Source organism: Erigeron canadensis, chromosome 3, assembly GCF_010389155.1.
Source record: "Erigeron canadensis isolate Cc75 chromosome 3, C_canadensis_v1, whole genome shotgun sequence".
NCBI classification, from domain to species: Eukaryota; Viridiplantae; Streptophyta; class Magnoliopsida; order Asterales; family Asteraceae; genus Erigeron; species Erigeron canadensis.
In genome coordinates this window covers 19,347,176-19,367,067 of record NC_057763.1, presented here as the reverse complement: position 1 = coordinate 19,367,067, position 19,892 = coordinate 19,347,176, and the positions used below count along the sequence as shown (strand labels likewise).

At 35.6% G+C, this 19,892-nt stretch overlaps 1 long non-coding RNA gene across 1 annotated transcript; it reads left to right on the top strand.

Moving 5' to 3' along the window:
- Positions 1-14,765: 14,765 nt before the first annotated feature.
- LOC122590632 lies at positions 14,766-17,588 on the top strand. Its single transcript, XR_006322567.1, has 4 exons — positions 14,766-15,118; positions 16,468-16,581; positions 17,189-17,271; positions 17,567-17,588. It is a non-coding gene; the product is annotated as an uncharacterized LOC122590632 (long non-coding RNA).
- Positions 17,589-19,892: the final 2,304 nt, after the last annotated feature.

Below are 19,892 nucleotides of genomic sequence, written 5' to 3'. Positions count from 1 at the left end.
ATAACCAAGAATTCTTTGATGTAGCCTTTGAAATGAGACAAATATTATCGGTTGGTTATCATCGAGCTTGACGGTAAAAAGATTATCGTCGAGGTCACCACAAAGAATCTATGATTTTATGTGATTTGAAAGGTGAAATTTGATGAAACAGTGACTACAAAATGACGAACAAAAAAAACTGATTATTTTTGATGAATCTGTGATCGAATTCAGTAATGGATCGATATCAGGATGATGTTTTGCTCTGATACCACATGTGAATAACACGATTTCTACACTGAATTCACAGATTCAATGACGGATTGGATATGTGTGTGTTCTTGGTGTGGGAGTGTGTGTTTTGAGAGAGAAAGTGGATGATTGGAATTAATGTGTGTGTAAAGGTTAAGGAAACCTTGCTACTTTGTGTCTACCAATATATCCCAAATTGTAATCACTGAACGAAGCAGTTATATTACGATTAAGCAGACTTAAAAGCTAAGTATCCTCACGTCTAATCATCTGACAACATCAACTTAAATCTCTTCCATATTTTTGTCATTTTCTCACTTTTATGATTTTTATATGACACTAAGAACTTTTTTTGTATTTTTATGACTCTAGCTATTTACAAACTTACAAAATTAGTTCTTTGAGAGATTTAATATGAATCAGCATTCTTCATCCCATTGAGAAGAATTAACTTCTCAAACCGAGTCTTATCAAATGCTTTGGTATACAAATCGGCTAAATTATCATCGGTTTTAACCTTTTCCAAATGAATTAACTTCTTTTGGGCACAATCACGCAAGAAATGATATCTAATATCAATATGCTTGGTGACCTTATGCATGACAGGGTTATTTGTAATGTCTATAGCTGACTTATTGTATATTCTAATAGGAGTATCAAGAAAATCCATACCGTTGTCACGAAGTTGTTGTTGAATCCACTATACCTGGGAACAACAACTACCAGCAGCCATATACTCTGCCTCACATGACGACTGAGCAACACATGTCTGCTTCTTGCATTGCCACGATACTAATCTTCCTCCTAAAAACTGACAACCTCCAGTCGTAGACTTCCTGTCATTGTTACAACCGCCAAAGTCCGAATCAGTATATGCAACAAAATCAAACGTTCCTCCCATAGGATACCATAGACCAAGCCCTTGGTTTCCCTTAAGATAACGTAGAATACGTTTTGCTGCAACCAAATGTGACTCTTTCGGGCTAGCTTGAAATCTAGCACATAAACAAACAACAAACATAATATCTGGACGCGAAGCAGTCAGATACATCAATGAGCCAATGATTGCATGATAATAAGTTGCATCTACAAGTTTATCCTTAGGATCAAGAACTCCTAAACCATGATTCTGCTGAATAGGAGTACCATATGACTTGGACTCTAACATTTGAAACCTTTCCAAGATGTCATCGACATACTTAGACTGGTGTATAAAGAATCCATCTTTCATTTGATCTACTTGCAGTCTGAGGAAAAGTTGTAGTTCCCCCATAGCACTCATTTCAAATTCCTTTTTCAAGCTCAATTCGAACTCTTTGCACATCTTTGTGTTAGATGAACCAAATATGATGTCATCTACATAAACTTGTACAATTAGATAATCTCGCTTCCTCCATTTGATAAACAATGTGCTGTCTATCGATCCTCTTGTAAAGCCATTTGTCAACAAATGTGTCGACAACTTCTCATACCACACTCTGGGTGCTTGATGTAATCCATAAAGAGCCTTATCAAGTCGATATGCTCTTCTTGGATAATTCGGATCTTTATACCCCGGTGGTTGGTGAACATATACTTCTTCTTTAACTTCACCATATAAGAAGGCACTCTTAACATCTAACTGATACACCTTTATACCTTTGAAACTTGCATAGGCTAAAAATAACCTTATAGCTTCAATCCTAGCAACTGGTGCAAAAGTTTCATTATAGTCATATCCTTCTCGTTGTGCAAACCCCTGAACTACCAACTGTGCCTTATTCCTAGTAATGACCCCTTTGTCGTCTCGTTTGCATTTAAATACCCAACGAGTTCCAATCGGTTCTTTACTTCTAGGCACATCTACTAACTCCCATACTCCAAGATTTTCAAATTGAGCTAATTCTTCTTGCATAGCTTCAACCCAACATGGATCTTGAAGTGCTGCCTTAACATTCTTGGGTTCTACTTGTGAAATGAAACCAGAATATAAACACTCAGTTATTAGTCCAATGTCTTTCACTTCACAAAACAAACTAGTCAGTTTCTTATTCAACTGATTTCTCGTTCGAACAGGTTCTGTAGCATTACCAAGAATATTTTCAACTGGATGATCTTTATTAACTCGATATTGAGGAACCGAACCAACATTCAAACTTTCTCCTAAATTCGTTCTAATCTGAAACTCAGGAGAGCTAAAATCATCTTCCGATTCTTCAAAAATAGGATCGTCATCAGGCAGTGAAACCTTTGACGGAGTAAGTGATGTAGTATTCTCGGGTTCACAGTCACCTGAATCTGTTCGCTTATTCTTGTCCTTGCTACCTTCACAAATAACAGTAGACTGGACATTGGTTGGAGTAGTATCAACATTTTGAGCAGGAGAAGATGTAGAAGTAGTGGAATAATCCATATGATCTCTTAAAATGATCACATCATCAACTGTTTCAGGATCTGAATAAGCAGCAGGATCTGAATAAGCAGCAGCATAATCAACAGTGTCATAATCAAAATTCTTACCAGTTCCAGAATGTACAGCGGGTTTATGACTGACAATCTTGACATTTGTACCCAAGTCAACTTTGCCGGTCAATTTGTTGTAAACCCGTCGAATTGGAGTACCCGGTTTATAACCCATGAAAAATCCCTCTTCAACCTTTAGATCAAACTTTGACTGAGGTAGATACTTCAAGAAAGTACATGGTACACCAAATGGTTCAACATTCTGTAAATTTGGTTTCTTTTTATGTAGAAGCTCATAACATGTCTTATTATGACGCTTAACTACAGAAACCCTATTCATAATATGACAAGCTGTATTTACTGCCTCCCCCCAAAACATAGTAGGGAGCCCTGAATCAGCAAGTATTGTTCTGGCTGTCTCGATTAGAGTCCTATTCTTTCTTTCAGCAACTCCATTCTGTTGTGGTTCATACGGTGCACTGAATTGATGTTGGATTCCTTTGGACAAACAAAAGACTTCCAATGTCTTATTCTTAAATTCAGTTCCGTTGTCACTCTTGATTCTCTTAATACGAACTCCATAAACGTTTTCAGTTTCAACAAAGAAGTTGATCAAAATCTGTGGAGTCTCATCTTTCGATTGAAGAAAGAATACCCATGAGAATCTCGAGTAGTCATCAGTAACCACCAAACAGTAATACATTCCACCGATACTTCTTACATTCACTGGACCAAATAAATCCATGTAAAGTAGCTCAAATTGGCTGGCAATAGAATTTCTTGCTTCGGTTTATGGGCAGACTTTTGCTGTTTCCCTTTCAGACAAGGTACACATTTGTCTTCCATTTCAAACCGTTTCATGGGAACACCTTCAACCAAACCATGTCTGACAATATCATTCATCTTTTGGAAATTAATATGTCCCATTCTTCTATGCCATGGCAACGATTCAGATTCATTTGCTTTAGTCAACAAGCAAACTGACTCCTTTGGATCATCAACACCTAACACAAGGCCATAAATGTCTCTCTTCCTAGGAGCTTTTAGCAGGATCCAGTCTTCAGGAATAACATATCCTGGTTTCAAAATAAGTGCTTCTTTCTCAGTAAAGTGGACATGATTACCCTTGTCACAAATCTGAGAAACACTCAATAAATTATGTGATAATTGTTCCACATAATTGACATTCTCTAGCATTATCTTCCCATTGACAACATCACCTTGGCTCGAGATGTTGCCGCTATTGGGACCTGCGAAACTAACAAACGAACCATTCACATCTTCATAGTTGGACAACACTTTCTTGTCCCCTGTCATGTGCCGAGAGCATCTACTGTCAACATACCAAAGACTGATAGGCTTCCTTGGTTCTCCCTTTTGATCTGCAGCCTTGCAATCTGCCTTGTATGCAACGAAATCTTCAGTAGTCATACCTTCAGGTATCACAAAGTTCTTCATTTGATCTTCAATGCTCTCTTCGACATTATCATCTACTGGCTTAAATGACTCTACTTTTTCTTCAACTTCACTTACCGCTGTCATAGGTTCACTCTCAGATCTCACAGTCTCAGCAACTTTTCGCACATTCTGCCACACTATCTCAGATGCATTCTCTTCACTTGAGTACACAGCATAATCAATCGTTGCAGCTACCTCATCATAAACTTCAACCATGTAAGCATGATTTGAGGTATCTTCTGTTTATGTATCCCACTGATAAGAACCATCTGGATTTTGAACAACAATTGCCTTTGACTCCATCAAATAAGGAGTACTTGCTTGTTGTGGAGAAGCAGGTAATGTTATCATTGCTTGAGTTTTCTGACTGTTTGAAGGAGTAATACCGCCTAGATTGTAATTTTGTCTACTAGCAACGGTATTATCATTTCTCTGAGTGAATCTCCTGACCTTGATGGTAAGCATAGCTAGTTGCCATTTTAGATCCATTTCTTCTAAATCATCGGGATCTATTTGATTGTAATCCTCATCAATCAAAGCAGGATCAGTGACCTTTCCTCCGATAAATGCTTCGAGAGTAGTACAGAAAGCTGAGTAAATACTCATTCTACCTTCCGCATAACTCATACTCATTGGCATAGAATGAAAGGATTGAGTATTGCTCTTGACATTTGTAGTAGCATTGTCATAAGCAACATAACCCGCAATTCCCTCTGCATCAATTATTGGTGTAGCTTCAGCACCACTTAAAAATGCATTGTTTCCTGAGCTAGTACTTGCCAAATGAACAGAAATGGCATGATATAGAGATGGATCTTGAGAAAAATCTGAGTGTGTATCCTTAATTCTTCTCTTCATATCTCTGTTCTTAAGTTTGGATATTACTGTCTCAAAATCCCATGAACGATATTCCTTATCATCTTGTAGATGATGAACATACTCGGTCCAAGATTTAGGTAGTGAATCCAAAAACTTATCAACTAACTCAGTCTGAGGATAGACAACCTCAAAATATGACAACTCAGTGGTCAAATGACTGAATCCATTAATAATCTCTTCAAGAGTTTCTCCTTTCAGTCCATTGAAGGCTTCATATTGGCGTTTCAGAAGTTTAATACGATTCTTCTTCAAGGTTGTATCACCCTCACAATATCTTTCGAGGGCATCCCATAAGTCCTTTGAAGTAGAGTATTTTTTAAACAAGTGTACACTATCCTGAGGTAAGGCCATAGTAAGCGTAGATAATGTCTTTCCCTCAGCAGCGTACTTTTTCCTTTCTTCAATCGGCATATCGATATAAGTATATCTACTGATTACACCATTCTTCTCATAAGTAGGCCAATCAAAACCTTGAGTTATCACAATCCACATATCAATGTCAGTTAGACGAATGTAGTCCTCAAATCGTCTTTTCCACATCCAATAATTTTCCATACGAAACAGCTTTGGAGGTGTGTTCCCACGACCAACTTCATGATCGTGCATGATCATCTGACTAATAAGTAGAGCATTAGGAGAGTTTGCAGCAGCTGGTATGGTAGTCATTTCGAATCTTTTGAAAGCAAACGAAATAACAAATAGTTCGTGCGGCAAAAAGTCACACGAGGTAACACGAAGTGCACGTGACACAAAGTGAAACACGAAGGACACTTGTCATGAACTTAGGCATGAAGAGCAGTTCGTGCAGACGTGGCACGAGGATGACACGAAGTCAATATGATGACGTAAGCAGGAACACGAAGTTCACCTCGTGCTGACGTATGCACGAAGTAACATGAAGAAGAGCACGAAAATCCTTTTTAACATGAATTTCGAAACGAATTTGCAATCAATAGCAAATCAAACGATCTTACACCTTCTGGTAATCAACCTTTGGGCTCTGATACCACTTGTAAGGTCTTATGGTTGTGTGGATCGTAAGAAGACGCGATTCGTTATGTCAAGAGTGCGGAATCCTCTTGAGATAATTAGATTGCTATTGCCTTCCATCGATTAATGAGCAATTAATCAACCTAAGGATGTGCACGAGCTTGTAGTTCGTGTTGGAGATCACACGAGCAACAATTTGCCTTGATTCGTAAATTCGTGATTGTTAATTAACAATTGATTACCTAATTTCGTAGATTAGGTTTGTATTTATACTACTAGGGTTTTGGTTTGTGTGGGCTTAGGCCTTAATCGAAGTATAAAGCCCGTTTTAACAATCAATCGATCTGCCTCGTTTGGACGTCAGCACGAGGTTTGACCCTTTGATTCTTTGTTCTACTTCGTTTGGCTCGTACATAACATCCGACTATCGTTTAAGCATCCTACGACACTTATAAACCTTGGTTCTATGTTCTTGTACCTGCAAAACAATATATAACACACAAACACAAAACAAAACATAAACAGATATAATATTGAAGTTCAAACGTAATCATTAAATACCAACAAAGGTTCTTATTTAAATGATTACAAACACAGTTCCTAAAATATAAACGATAATCAAATCTATGTTGCGATTGTCACACGAATCTGCATCTACAGAGAGGATTTCCTAATTGTACAAGTTTACGTAGATGACATTATTTTTGGGTCATCAGACGAAAAAATGTGCAAGGAATTTGAGCAGATTATGAAAGGGACATTTGAGATGAGTGCTATGGGAGAGATGAACTTCTTTTTGGGTTTACAAGTTGAGCAGAAGAAGGACGGATTCTTTATTCATCAAACGAAGTATGTTCAAGATATATTGAAACAATTTGGAACGGAAGATACTTCACCGATGGATACTCCTATACAAAAGAACCATCAACTTGGAATGTTCACGTTTAATGATCCAGAAGTTGATCCTACTCGCTACATGGCCATGATAGGTTCATTGATGTATCTTAGAGAATCAAGACCAGATATCATGTTTGCGGTTTGTTTGTGTGCACGTTATCAATCGTGTCCCAGAGAAAGCCATATGAAAGCTGTTAAATGAATTCTTCGCTACCTCAAAGGTCAACCAGTGCTGGGACTCTGGTATTCGATTGGGGGAGATTTTGAGGTCGTGAGTTATACAGATGCAGATTATGGTGGCTGCAACTTCGATACGAAATTAACTTCAGGTGGATGTCAGTTTTTAGGAGGAAGACTGGTTTCATGGCAGTGCAAGAAGCAGACTTTTGTTGCTATTTCATCTTGCAAGGCAGAATACATGGCAGCTGGTGGATGTTGTTCACAGGTTCTATGGATTCAGCAACAATTGCGTGATTATGGTCAGAACTTTCTTTGAATTCCTATTGACATAAACGTGCACTTACATTTCTCTCTCTACACTCTTGTTGGAATACGTATACACACACCCTCTATTTATAGGCAAAGACTTAGGAACACGCAAATGGCTGTTTGCGTGTTCTTAAACACGCAGGCCCATGCGCGTTTCAAAGTCCAAGGCCCATTAGGGTTTTGGCCTGTTTGCGTGTTTCCCTGAACACACAAAACAGTTTGAGTGTTTTTGTGGTCAAGCATACTTTTGCTTGTTTCCACAGAAACTCTCAAACCATTTGAGAGTTCTTGAGAATAAGCATACTTTTGATTGTTTCAAAGAAACTCTCAAATGACCATTTGAGTGTTCATACTTGAACAAGCAAATCTTTTGCTTGTTCCTAAGAACCCTCAAATAACACTTAGGATATGGTGAGTAAATGTCTTTACTGCTGTCAAGATGCAGAACTGACATTGTACTCAGAGTTAATGTCTTTATTGCTGTCAAGACGCAGAACCGACATTAACTCAACTAATGCTTTAACTGCTGTAAATATACGCTGAACTAGCATTAACCTTCGACAACATTTCAACTATTGTGAATACGCAGAAACAACGTCGTCTATATTACCTATTGGAAGTGTGTACTTAAGATAATGTTTATACTGCTGTAAATACGCAGAAACACAATTATCTTAACTTCCCTTTGGAAGTAAATTCAGTTAATATCTCAACTGCTGTTAATACACAGAAACAATATTAACTTAATGACTCTTTACCTGTTATGTCTAGAACCTGCAAAATACAAATAATAAACAAACATATAAACATAATTGGATCCCAATTGGCTCAACAAATATGCCAAGGTAATATTATGGACAAACGGTAATTACAAGATAATTACAAGACTTGAACTTATAAATCAATATACTTCACATATCTAGAATGCTCATGTCACTGAGAATCATGCACTAACAGCAATCAGACAAAAATTAGTTGATTGAGAAGTTCTTGGTTGAGAAGAAGTTATTACCAGATCTAAGTTGTAAGGGTGATGAGCTTTTAAAGAAGAAAGATAATGATTCAAATCAAGACCCGGATGCAACAAAAGATAAGGGTAATACTCATCGAGAAGAGCTTACCAAGGCAATAGAGTCTTTGACTGGGATTGCAACTGGTATGGTAGGGTCTTCTAAGAAAACCGAGACTGTGAGGGAAGAAGGTGAGATAATCTATGGTGATGAGAGTTGGATGGACATCACAGAAATTGATGTGCCAGTTACAGCTTCAAGGCTTGCGGATGAAGATGTTGAGCGCAAAGGGTTTAGTGTTGATGACTTTATAGCTAAGCTTGATATAATGGATAACTCTAAACAAATCCAAGATCAAGAGGCTCAAGTTGCTCAAGAACCAGTTGGAGTGTACCTTGACGAACAACATACAGAGCCAAGTGCCAGCACTAAATCAAGATGGTGTTTGCATACTAAGGCTGAGTGTGAGGCCTTGCATAGACCTATCAAGTATAAAGATAAGATTCAGGGTGAAAACACTGAAGCCTATTCCACTACTGCAGTTTCAAGAATCGTGAGTTTTCATTGGGATAACGATATAAAGTTTCTGATTATTAGGAGAACAGACGGTGTGCAGTATTTGGAAATGAACACAGAAGCAATCAACTCTCTTCATGAAGTTGATTTTTGGTGCTTATCTAGGCTAGAACTAATTAACCCTAGTGGAAATCCAACGGCAGATTATATTGCTAGGTCTATTGCTAAGGACATGAAAATCAAGGAACTTGCGAAAAGGAAGTATCATCCACAGGAGGGCAAAAGGGTCAAGGATAAATCATAGATAGATCCAAAGACTAATAAGACAACGATTACTTTGAAGTATGAGCCTGCCAAGTTTGCCAAAGAAGTTCCATTGAGGAAGTTTGGGAAGGACTTGTTAGATAATATGGAGGTTGGGTACTTTGATAGTAAAACATATGAAGCTGTGATGTACGACCATCATTACCATGAGATTTTGAGGATTTATGAGCCTTTACATCTAGTGAACTTCTGTTGGAAAGATCTGTTGAAGCTGAACAGTGTTAATATTTGGATTCCAAAAGATTTTCAGGGTCCAGCATTGTGATATAGGAATGCAGTGAGTTTGTGCTTGAAGATTGGCTTACACTCAGACTGTGATTTCTATAAGGCTGGAGATGATTCAGAAAAAGTTCGGAAGACGAAGAAGGCTGATAAACAGAAGCAGAAGAGGAAGTAGATTGATGACGAAGACGAGACAAAGACATAACTTGTAACGTCTAGAAGCTATTGCCAAGGGGGAGTCTGTAAGTGCACGTCTATGTCAATAGCAGTCTAGATTGTTCGGGCTTAAATTGTAATATGTCTTTGTAATGTGATTGTCATTAACGAACTTTATATTATGCATAGAATACTAGATTAAGTTTAAGTATTAAGTGTATTGTGAAGTCCCTCACTCGATGGTTTAACCCACAAGTGTAGAATACAACAAGTCAAGTAATCACTAGATAGGACTAGTATGAATATGAAAAGTCAAGTAAGAACTAGATTGGACTAGTATTACAATAAATATAAATGCAAGAATATATATAAAGTAATACGTACTTAAGCAATATAAAGCTAAGCAAGTAAAGTGAATGGTGAGACACAATATAACTTTTCAAGTGTATTTTATTTATTGATGTTAAATAAAATAAAAAGTTGTTGCGGAACAAGATATTACAAAGTAAGTATCTAAACAACCTATGAATTACAAGTGATCTAATTTTGCTAAATAAACTCCTTGATCGAAATACTTAAAGTTGTGAAGTATAATTGTTTAGATCGAGAGTATTTGTGCAAAAGCACCAAATTGCAAAAGTGTAATTTGGACGAGGGAAGTGACTTGGTATTTATAGACAAAAAGAATAAATAAAAATTCTTTTTGCCGTACAAATATGGTTACATGCATTTAAGGAAATTACTTTAATTCCTTAAATGCATTGATTAAAGTACAAGAATAAAGTCACTTGATAGTGACTTATCTTCTAATTAACCAACCACCTTTACTGCGTGCAAGGCTTTTAACAAAAGACAAATGGATTGTCCGGATAAAGGCATGTAAAGGCATAAAGTCATTTCCTCGTAATTAGTGTTCAGACTTGTAAGGTCTAGAACACTGTCAAGGACTCCAGTCAGGCGATCTGGTAAATCTTCCAGTGAGCTCCGCTATTTGTCAAACTTCTTTCTTCAGACTTCAGTGAGAATGTTCTTCAGTGGATAGATCTTGACTGGAGTGAAGTCCAGTGAACAAATCTGGTGGAATCCAGAATCATATACAAGTAAGTTGTTCACTGGTCTTCACATAATTTCTAGACAAATCTTCAGAGGGCTCCATTAGTCACGTCTGGAGCGAGTCCAGTAAATCTGGACCTAACATGTATAATAATCTGCTAAGTATGAATTGCGACCTCGCAATTCACAGTAGGTTACCACCCCGTATTTGTGGGGTCAAATACGAGGCCAATTACAATTACGACCTCGTAAAAGTGACGGGCTGGGCTTGGATTTGCGAGGTCGACTCGATGAAATCCATTCGGGTGTTTTCCTACAAATACTGAACCCTACAGAGATTAGGGTTGAACATTTATCGAAATATCAAGTATATATTGCAGGTTATAGTCGTCAAGGGTTGTTCCGCTAGTACAAAGAAGATCTGCGAGGCTGCAGATAATCTAGGGACTTTGTTGTGAATAACCAAGTTATAGAGAGGGATTTCGCACCTCTAAATAACTGGAGCAAACTATTAACTATCCAATTCAAGAGGACTTACAACTACCATTACATCAATTACTTTTAGATTAATAACTACATCATTACCACCACCACCAATATCACCGCCGGTTACCGCCAACGCCGCCGCATTGCGTGGGTAGCCATCTCGTTCATAAATAAGCAACATAAATTGTAGGGATTTAACTATTCAAAAATAGCGTAATGGATGTTATCAAAATATCGTAGGTTTAGGTTTAATTATTGCGGTTTTTCAAATTTTAAACAGAACATGTTCTGGTACAATTGGTAAAGTAAAGCCCTATTAACACACAGGTCCCAGGTTCGAGCTACACCTTCACAACTTTTTTAATTAAATATGTGTTTACTCTTAATTCTTATGTGTCTGCTGACCTAAGCAGATTAGATGCCAACATGGCTAATGACTTGTCACTTTGATCATTCTGGTGATATCAAGTAAGAAATGTTGATGTGACGAGCTCAGATAGTGTCAAGTGACCACTTTTTGATAGGCTCATATAGAGATATACTTGCATTTTAGTATATCTCTATGTATTATTTCTTGTGTGACAAGTTTTCAGTTACATCCCAAGTTTCCTCCATAGTTAGGGTGTGATAATTTGATACTTCACCTCAATGAGTGATCACGTTTTTCATTTTGATTGTATTTGTGTATGGTTTATATATGTTGGCTAGGAAAATAATGTTGATCTTTGAATTGAAACTCTTTTTGAGCAAATTGTGTCCCTTGGAAAGTTTGTTGTGTTATTTGGTACTTTTGGACTGAGTTGTGTAGCAACCCAAGTTCATGTACGGGTTAGATGGAGTGGCTCTGTTTAGTGTGAACCTAGGTATGTAGTAAGTCGGTGGCGATGGCGGTGGCAGCAAAATGTGTGGCTGGATTTTGTCATTTCGTTTTCAAGTTTTTTTATAGTTTTAAATGAATATTTACCTTTTTATTTTTAAAATGGACATAACTGATATTATTATTATATTGAAAATGGATAATTTGATATCATTACATTTAAAATGAGTATATATGATATTTTTTTTCAAGTTGGATATATTTGATATTTGTATGGTGTAGTAGGGACAAATATGATATTTAGGGCCTGTTTGTTTTTTTAACCATTAAGTGACTGAATTGATTAAATGACTGAATGGATAAATAATGTATGTATAGATTAAGTCAATACAGCTATTTTTTGTTTATTAGGTAAAAAAAAAACAAACATTTTTGATAACTTAATGGATTAAGTATTTTTTATTAAGTCATGACTTAATTTATTAAGTTACAAACAAACACTTACTCTAATACGAGTAGTTTTTAGGGTTATCATTATCATTTTCGTTATACTTATAATGTAGTATAAATATATGCAAGCTTTTATGAGCATTTGTGAAGGATGATGTTTTCTCCATGATGGATGAGTTTTATGAGCAAGCTTTTATCCCCAATGGATGCAACGCTTCGTTTATTACTCAGATTCCCAAGGTGCACAATCCGATATTGCTTAATGATTATCGGCCTATTAGCTTAATTGGGGTGCAACACAAAATCGTCACCAAAATTTTAGCAAATCGGTTAGCAGGTGTTATTGATTCAGTGGTTAGTTCTGAACAATTGGCATTCATTAAAGGTAGACAATTTTTGGATGGCCCTCTTCTTCTTAGCGAGGTGATTCACTCGTATAAAGCTCATAAGAAAAGGCTTATGCTATTTAAGATTGACTTTGCAAAGGCTTACGACTCGGTTTCTTGGGATTACCTTTTTTCGATTCTGAAAGGTATGGGTTTTGGTAATAAATGGATTGGTTGGATAAAAGCATGTTTATTTTCAGCAAGATCTTCGGTGTTGATTAATGGATGCCCTACTGAAGAATTTCCGCTACAAAGAGGATTGCATCAAGGCGACCCTATGGCTCCATTTCTTTTCATTATTGCGATGGAAGGTCTACACATGGCCATTGAAAACTTGGTTAGTCGGGGTCTCATTCAGGATGCAAAGATTAAAAATATGACTATTTCTCACCTTTTTTATGCCGATGATGTGATTGTGGTAGGCGAATGGGGTGATTCGAATCTGATTAACATATCAAACGCGTTCAGATTTTTTTAATTGTGTTTCTGGTCTAAAAGTAAATTTTCAAAAATCTGCGGTTATTGGAATAACGACGACTAGTGATGAAGTTAATATGTTGGCCAGGCGTATTGGATGTAAACCTGAATCTCTTCCGTTAAATACCTTGGGATTTCGATTGGGGGTAGAATTGGGAGCATATCTACATGGGATCGGATTGTGGAGAAGTTTAAGAAAAAGCTGTCAGGTTGGAAAGTTGGGATACTCTCCATGGGGGGTAGAGCTACTCACGTGTCTTCTGTTCTTGGGTCAGTAGGTAACTACTTCCTTTCGATCTTTAGAATGCCTAGAAAGGTTAGTAATTTGCTTGAATCTCTTAGATCCTTCTTCTTTTGGGGTGGTTCGGGGACAAAACGCAAAATGGCATGGATTGATTAGAAGGAAGTCACTACTGCTAAAGATGATGGGGGTGTAGGTATTGGTAGTCTTGACGCCATGAATCTTGCCCTCCTCTACAAATGGAGATGGCGTGCGATCTGCAATCCAAGTTGTTTATGGTCTCGAGTCATTTCGGTAATCCATGGGTATGACTGTTTTGCTAAATTAGTGGCTTCCAATAAAGGACTTTGGTCTAATATAGTTGGTGCTATTAAAGCTATACATGTAACAACCCTCAATTTCTGACTAGGACAACTTAGTTATAATCATCTAGGTATCTATCCCTAGAGATTTATTAAGAGAATTGCCTTCTAGACATTTAGGGCATAGTGATAATTGTCCTCTAGTACAGTGAAATGCCTTAGAAATGCTATAAACAAAAACTATAATCATTCAAGACAATATCATACTATAATTAGTTCTAATTGAACTTCATGAAAGTGTCAACGAACCAAAAAATTAATTTCAAGAAGTTAAATCTTAAAAATAACTATGCAAGACTTACAATGAGATAACAACCCAAATATTTCTTATGAATATCCAACAATTCAAACACCAAGTTAATTAAAGTACGTATGAGCACAAAAATATAATGACCATCTCAAAAATTTTATTTATAAATCTTATGCATACAAAGAGTTGAATAATAATAAGAAAATATATGTATGTCTAATAAAAATGCAAGATTATAACTAAAGAGTTAAATAACAAATTTGAGACACAAAAAGTATATATACACACATATATATACGACATATATATATACACATCACAAATATACATATACCTTTATGAATACTAACATCGAATTATATATCAAATAACTCCCACACAATTAGAAACGTCATAATTTACCCATTACAACATGACTTGTGCAAAAACCATCCACATTATGTATTTGGACTTAATCTTGAACCACACTTACACACCACACCTCTTGCACCAATAGCCATCACTCCACCACCTCAAACACCCAATTAGAAAACTCCTTACCCACTTTTCTCCCCCTCCATCACGTGGATATGCTCCCAACACTCAAATTTTCTGCATCATTTCAAACATACCACTCACACACGCTTCCTCCAACTCTCTCTCAACTCTCTTTCCATTTTTCTTCATATTTTCAGATTTAACAAGCAAAAATGGAGCTCAAAATCTAATCTAATCTATTATAATAATAATCCTTCATAATAATCTATCATCTAGAATCAGGTTTCAGTTCTTGGGGCTCTTGTATATCATGAAAATTCAGCCCCAAATGCAAGCATTTTTCGGTTCATAAAAGGTTAAATCTTAAGTAAATCAACTATAATAATAAAGGATTTTTACTTGGATTCATCAAGGGTCGTGTTAAGCATGGAATAAGGGTTATTAGTAGCATAAGAGCCACGAAATTTCTGCCCAAAAACCATCTTCAAAATCAAGTTCATCAAGGGTATAACTCATCATCTCTTAGTTTAATCTATCTAGTTCTTGTATATATTCAAGGATTTTTATCAAAAGTTTATGTTTTCTTCTTGTTTTTTTTGAAAAACACACTTGATGAGGGCAAGTTGATAGAATCTTCTTCCTCATGCTCATGCATGTCAAGATCTAGAAAAATGATTCTAGGATTCAAGAAGTTAAAGACCCAAAAGTGTTGTGTTATGTTAATATCTAGTAAAAGTGACTTTTTCCTTAAAAAATGAAGATATATTTTCATATATTCGTTAATGTATTTCTGTGATTTTCAAAAATAAACATATTTTTATGTTTTATGGAAGACTTGTTAGGTGATTTGTACATAAAATGGCTAGATGGTTACATGCAATCACATTTTTGGATGATTTTTGCAAGAACTAGGTTTGTTGAATAAGTTTTGTATAAGATCAATTTATTATGATGAAGAATGATCTTGTATATGGTTGAAATCTGTAAATTTTGATGTTAAAGTGATACAAAAAGAAGTATTAATCTTGTAGTGATGAATTTAAGTGTTAATTAAGCTAGAAAGGTCATTGGTGGATTGTTTTAATCAAGAACAAATTTGACAGAAACCATCTTCTGCCTTGTAACGGGTAAACTGGGCATGTGAGTCATTTTCAAGAAAAACTTTCAAAATAAAAGTTGTAGGGGAACGAGTTAAGAATAACCACCAACTGGAATTACTCAAAAGTACTGAACCAAATGAAAGATATGATTTTTCTACTGAAACTGGTCAAAACTGTAATTTTGTCTGAATATTTTATGAACTTTGACAATTTTTATCTCCTTAAGCACATAACCCAAATATAACTCATTAAGCACATAACCCAAATAAGGTAAAGCCTAACAACTAATATAAGCCCAAAACATTTAAAAGCCCATAACACTTAAACAAATTTCATGAACCAAGTAACCGTAAGACAAACCGAGAAATATACAAGGTGAAGATAAGTGTAATCAAAATAAAACAAAGATAATTAAGTGAGATAAACATAAGAAATTATGTTAACCAAACTATATATTGAGATAACAAATATTAATTCGTGCTAAAATCGGTTACACATCAAATGATGAACAAAGATAATATAACCTAATATGGCATTTCTATAAGATAACCTAAGAAGCCAAGTTACCGAAAATCTAACAACTTATAACTACGCATGTAATGAAAGTAACATTTTACACCATCAATATCTACAACCAAAAAGATGCGCTTATAAGCAATACACTTGGATTTCATAATTGATGACAACATAATGAATGTGGCATTTCTAAGTGATGGCTTAAGATAGAGACTTATGTATATTAGTCCTCTCGTAGGGATAGGCTTGGCTTTGATATACGAGTGAGGAGCATAAGGAACATATGATCAAGGAAGCTATAGATGGGAAGTACCCATTTTGGATATATGAATATAATGCGTGGCATATCAAGGTGAGTCATAGCCCCCTTTCAAGCTATTTTATGTGTTTAACTATCGGGGTGAAAAGCATGATATATAAATGAAATTACTTTCTATATATTTATGAAATGATTCTTGATACTATGATTATGAAATGAAGCTATATCGTATGTTCAATATGATAAATGTTTTATGATGAGCTTGAGTTCTGTCAACCCGTTTTCGTTCGGTACACTACTATTTACTCCGAAAGTGGAGGCCTATAATTAGATAGTTGCGCAACTAGGAGTCGTCCACCCACCTAGAGCGTAACGGTGGAAGGTTGGTTGCCTTTGTGACGACCTTCACTTCCAGTCCAACCAGAGCGATGTTCTAGCTACCTTAAATTTAAATGGTCGTCTCCATGGCACGACCATACTTATAAATAAAGCACTTGATTGACAGCTTGTGCTATGAAATGAAATAATATATTGTTGGACATGAAAATGGTAGTAGTAGTGGCTCAAGCATTTACTCGTCAAAAATTATTTGAACTATGCCCTTGTGGCTAAAAGAATTGGATAATGAAAATTATGCGTTTGTGGCTAAATAAAGTTGATATTAATATTGTTGATAACTTGAAATTGTTTGAACATACAGTTTGGGTATCGTCCCTCATATGGAATCTTGAAAGTCGTTGAAATTGGAGATATTGAAAAGAAATTGATAACCGAATGATTTTGGTATGGTATACGATCAATCAATTTATATACTTTTTCTTCTCATGATGACTTGACAAAATGAGAACTTTTAAAATTTACCATGGATTTTTCTAAGTTTTGATATGACATTATGGTATTTGGAAAACTTGATATTTGGATATGAAAATTTTGTCGGTCATATGGTTTGGATATTTTGAAATGTAATGGTAATCTGTTTCCTAAGTATTGAAATGGTTATGTACCAAGATTTATATAAAAATCTATGCACTCACCAACTACATTTTCGTAGTTTACACTTTTTCTTCATGCTTTTCAGGAAATAGCATAAGCTTTGAGGATTTATATGCATCATGATTGTTTGCATTGCACTTTGGAGTCAAAGATCAAACCTTGTGATGGGCAATGGAATCCGCCTTGATCATTGTAGTATAATATTTCATGTGCTTATTATTTGTTTCGTGGACTTAATGCCCAAGTGCGGTAGACGTATTGTACTTGGTAATTGGTTCACATGCTTATACATTTGTAAAATTCTTTTATCAAATAAAGCTATGATGAATGTTATTTATAATCCTTCATTTTGAATGTTCGACTTTCTGTACATCTCATTATTCCGCCTTAGTTGGGGTGTTATAGTACATTCTACCCCTAATATTCAGAATGATTTCATTAAAAAGAAGATAGGGAATGGGAGAGAGACCATGTTTTGGAAGGATGTATGGGTCGGGAATCAATCACTAGCTTCTATTTTCCCCCGGTTATTTGTGCTTGAGATGGATAAGGAATGTAAAATTGGTGATAGATTCATTAATTCTATGTGGTTTTGGGGCTGGAGAAGACGTATTAGATTGGGACGTGAGCAAGAACAGTTTGCTGACATGCGAAAGTTACTCCCTAGTTCACTAAAAATCGATGAGGAGGATAAATGGATATGGTCTTGCGATAACCAATATGCTTTTCTTGTTGTGCATGTTCGTCGTTTTATCGATCATAATATGCTTCTTGGTAATACTCACCCTAAAACTAGGTGGATTTCATTGGTCCCTAAGAAGATAAACATGTTTGTGTGGAGTTTACTTTGTGACTGCTTACCAAATTATCCAACTTTGTTTGCAAGAGGAATTGACGTTGCCACATGGAGATGCCTTCAATGTCAAAAAGGTATTGAAACTAATATTCACATTTTTAAAAATTGTAGTTTGGCAATAGAGACGAAAGCAATGTTAAAGAAATGGATTCGAATCGACCTCCCTATTTTGTCGCCTAAGGAATTATTAAGATGGATGGATTGCAATGGTCTCAACAGAAAGATAGCAGATTGAAAGCTATTTTGTTTACATGGTGGTGGCTCCTTTGGAGAGCAAGAAACAACTTAATCAATAATAAGACACGCGAAAAAAGTCGTGATATTTTTAACGCCCTGTTGTCTACTTTTTTTTTGTGGATAACAAACAGGGATAAAAATCATCGTGTTCCATGGTCGGATTGGGTAATAAACCCCATGCAAGTTGGGTGTTGATATTTGCTCGTCTCGGTGATTTATTGAGGCTGTGCTTGATTCTTTTTTTAGCCAGATTGTTTTGGCATTTGTTTTAGTAACTCATCATCTCTTTGTGTGGTGTGTTAAGTTGCTTGTTTCTTTATTTCTTTTATGTAACTGTACTTCTTCTTGATCACTAGCATCTTGCTAGTCGATCTTGTTTCAATAATACTTATACTGCCGTTTCAAAAAAAGTATAAATATATTAATAATAGAAAAAAGATTAAATATAAATTCAGGTCATGTTTTTTTTAAGTATACTTAATAATTAAGAACTTAATTCATTCATTAAAAATTCATTTTTTATTTTTGACCTCTAAACAAAAATAATCAGTCAATTAGCAATTTTCTGTTTAATATATACGCCCACTTATAATACATTAAAAAAACGGGCCCTTGCATTGAGTTTTTTTTTTCAAATTGGTGTAGTAGGAAAACTTATTTACCAAATTGGCATGGTTTCAAAAATATTTACCATTTTAGTATAAAACCTAATTAAACATTATATTTATAATATATAAAAACAAGAAAAAGGATTATTATCATTTGTTTTTCCATTATCATGTTCCTGTATTGAGTGGATAATGATAATGATAGAGTTGATCTCTTAATTTAACATAAGACGTTAAATATGATGATGGATTGATGACACATAAACTTAAAATATAGCAGAAAAATCAAATCAAATTTATGTATTTTCAACTTAAGCATATTAACTCATCTTTCGTTTATATAATGCCAGATAAAGATGAAGAGAAAATGTGACAAATGGTCCTTGTGGTTGTTGGTATTTGCATTTCGCCCCTTGTGCTTTTTTTCGTTGCAAACAGTCCTTTGGTTTTTATTTTTCATTACCAACGGTCCCTGCCACTAACTTATGTTTATTTTAACCGTTAAACCCCTCACGTGCATACCACGTGAGGGCTTTTTAGACTTTTACCATTAAAGCCTGTATTTTTTTTTTCCAGCCGTCATCATCTTCATTATCAACAAGAACATCTTCATCACCTACTTTTACATCACCTGGGAAGTGTTCAATTATCACCATTTAAATACAAAACACACTTTCTTCCCTTCTTTTAGATCCTATATCCAATAACAA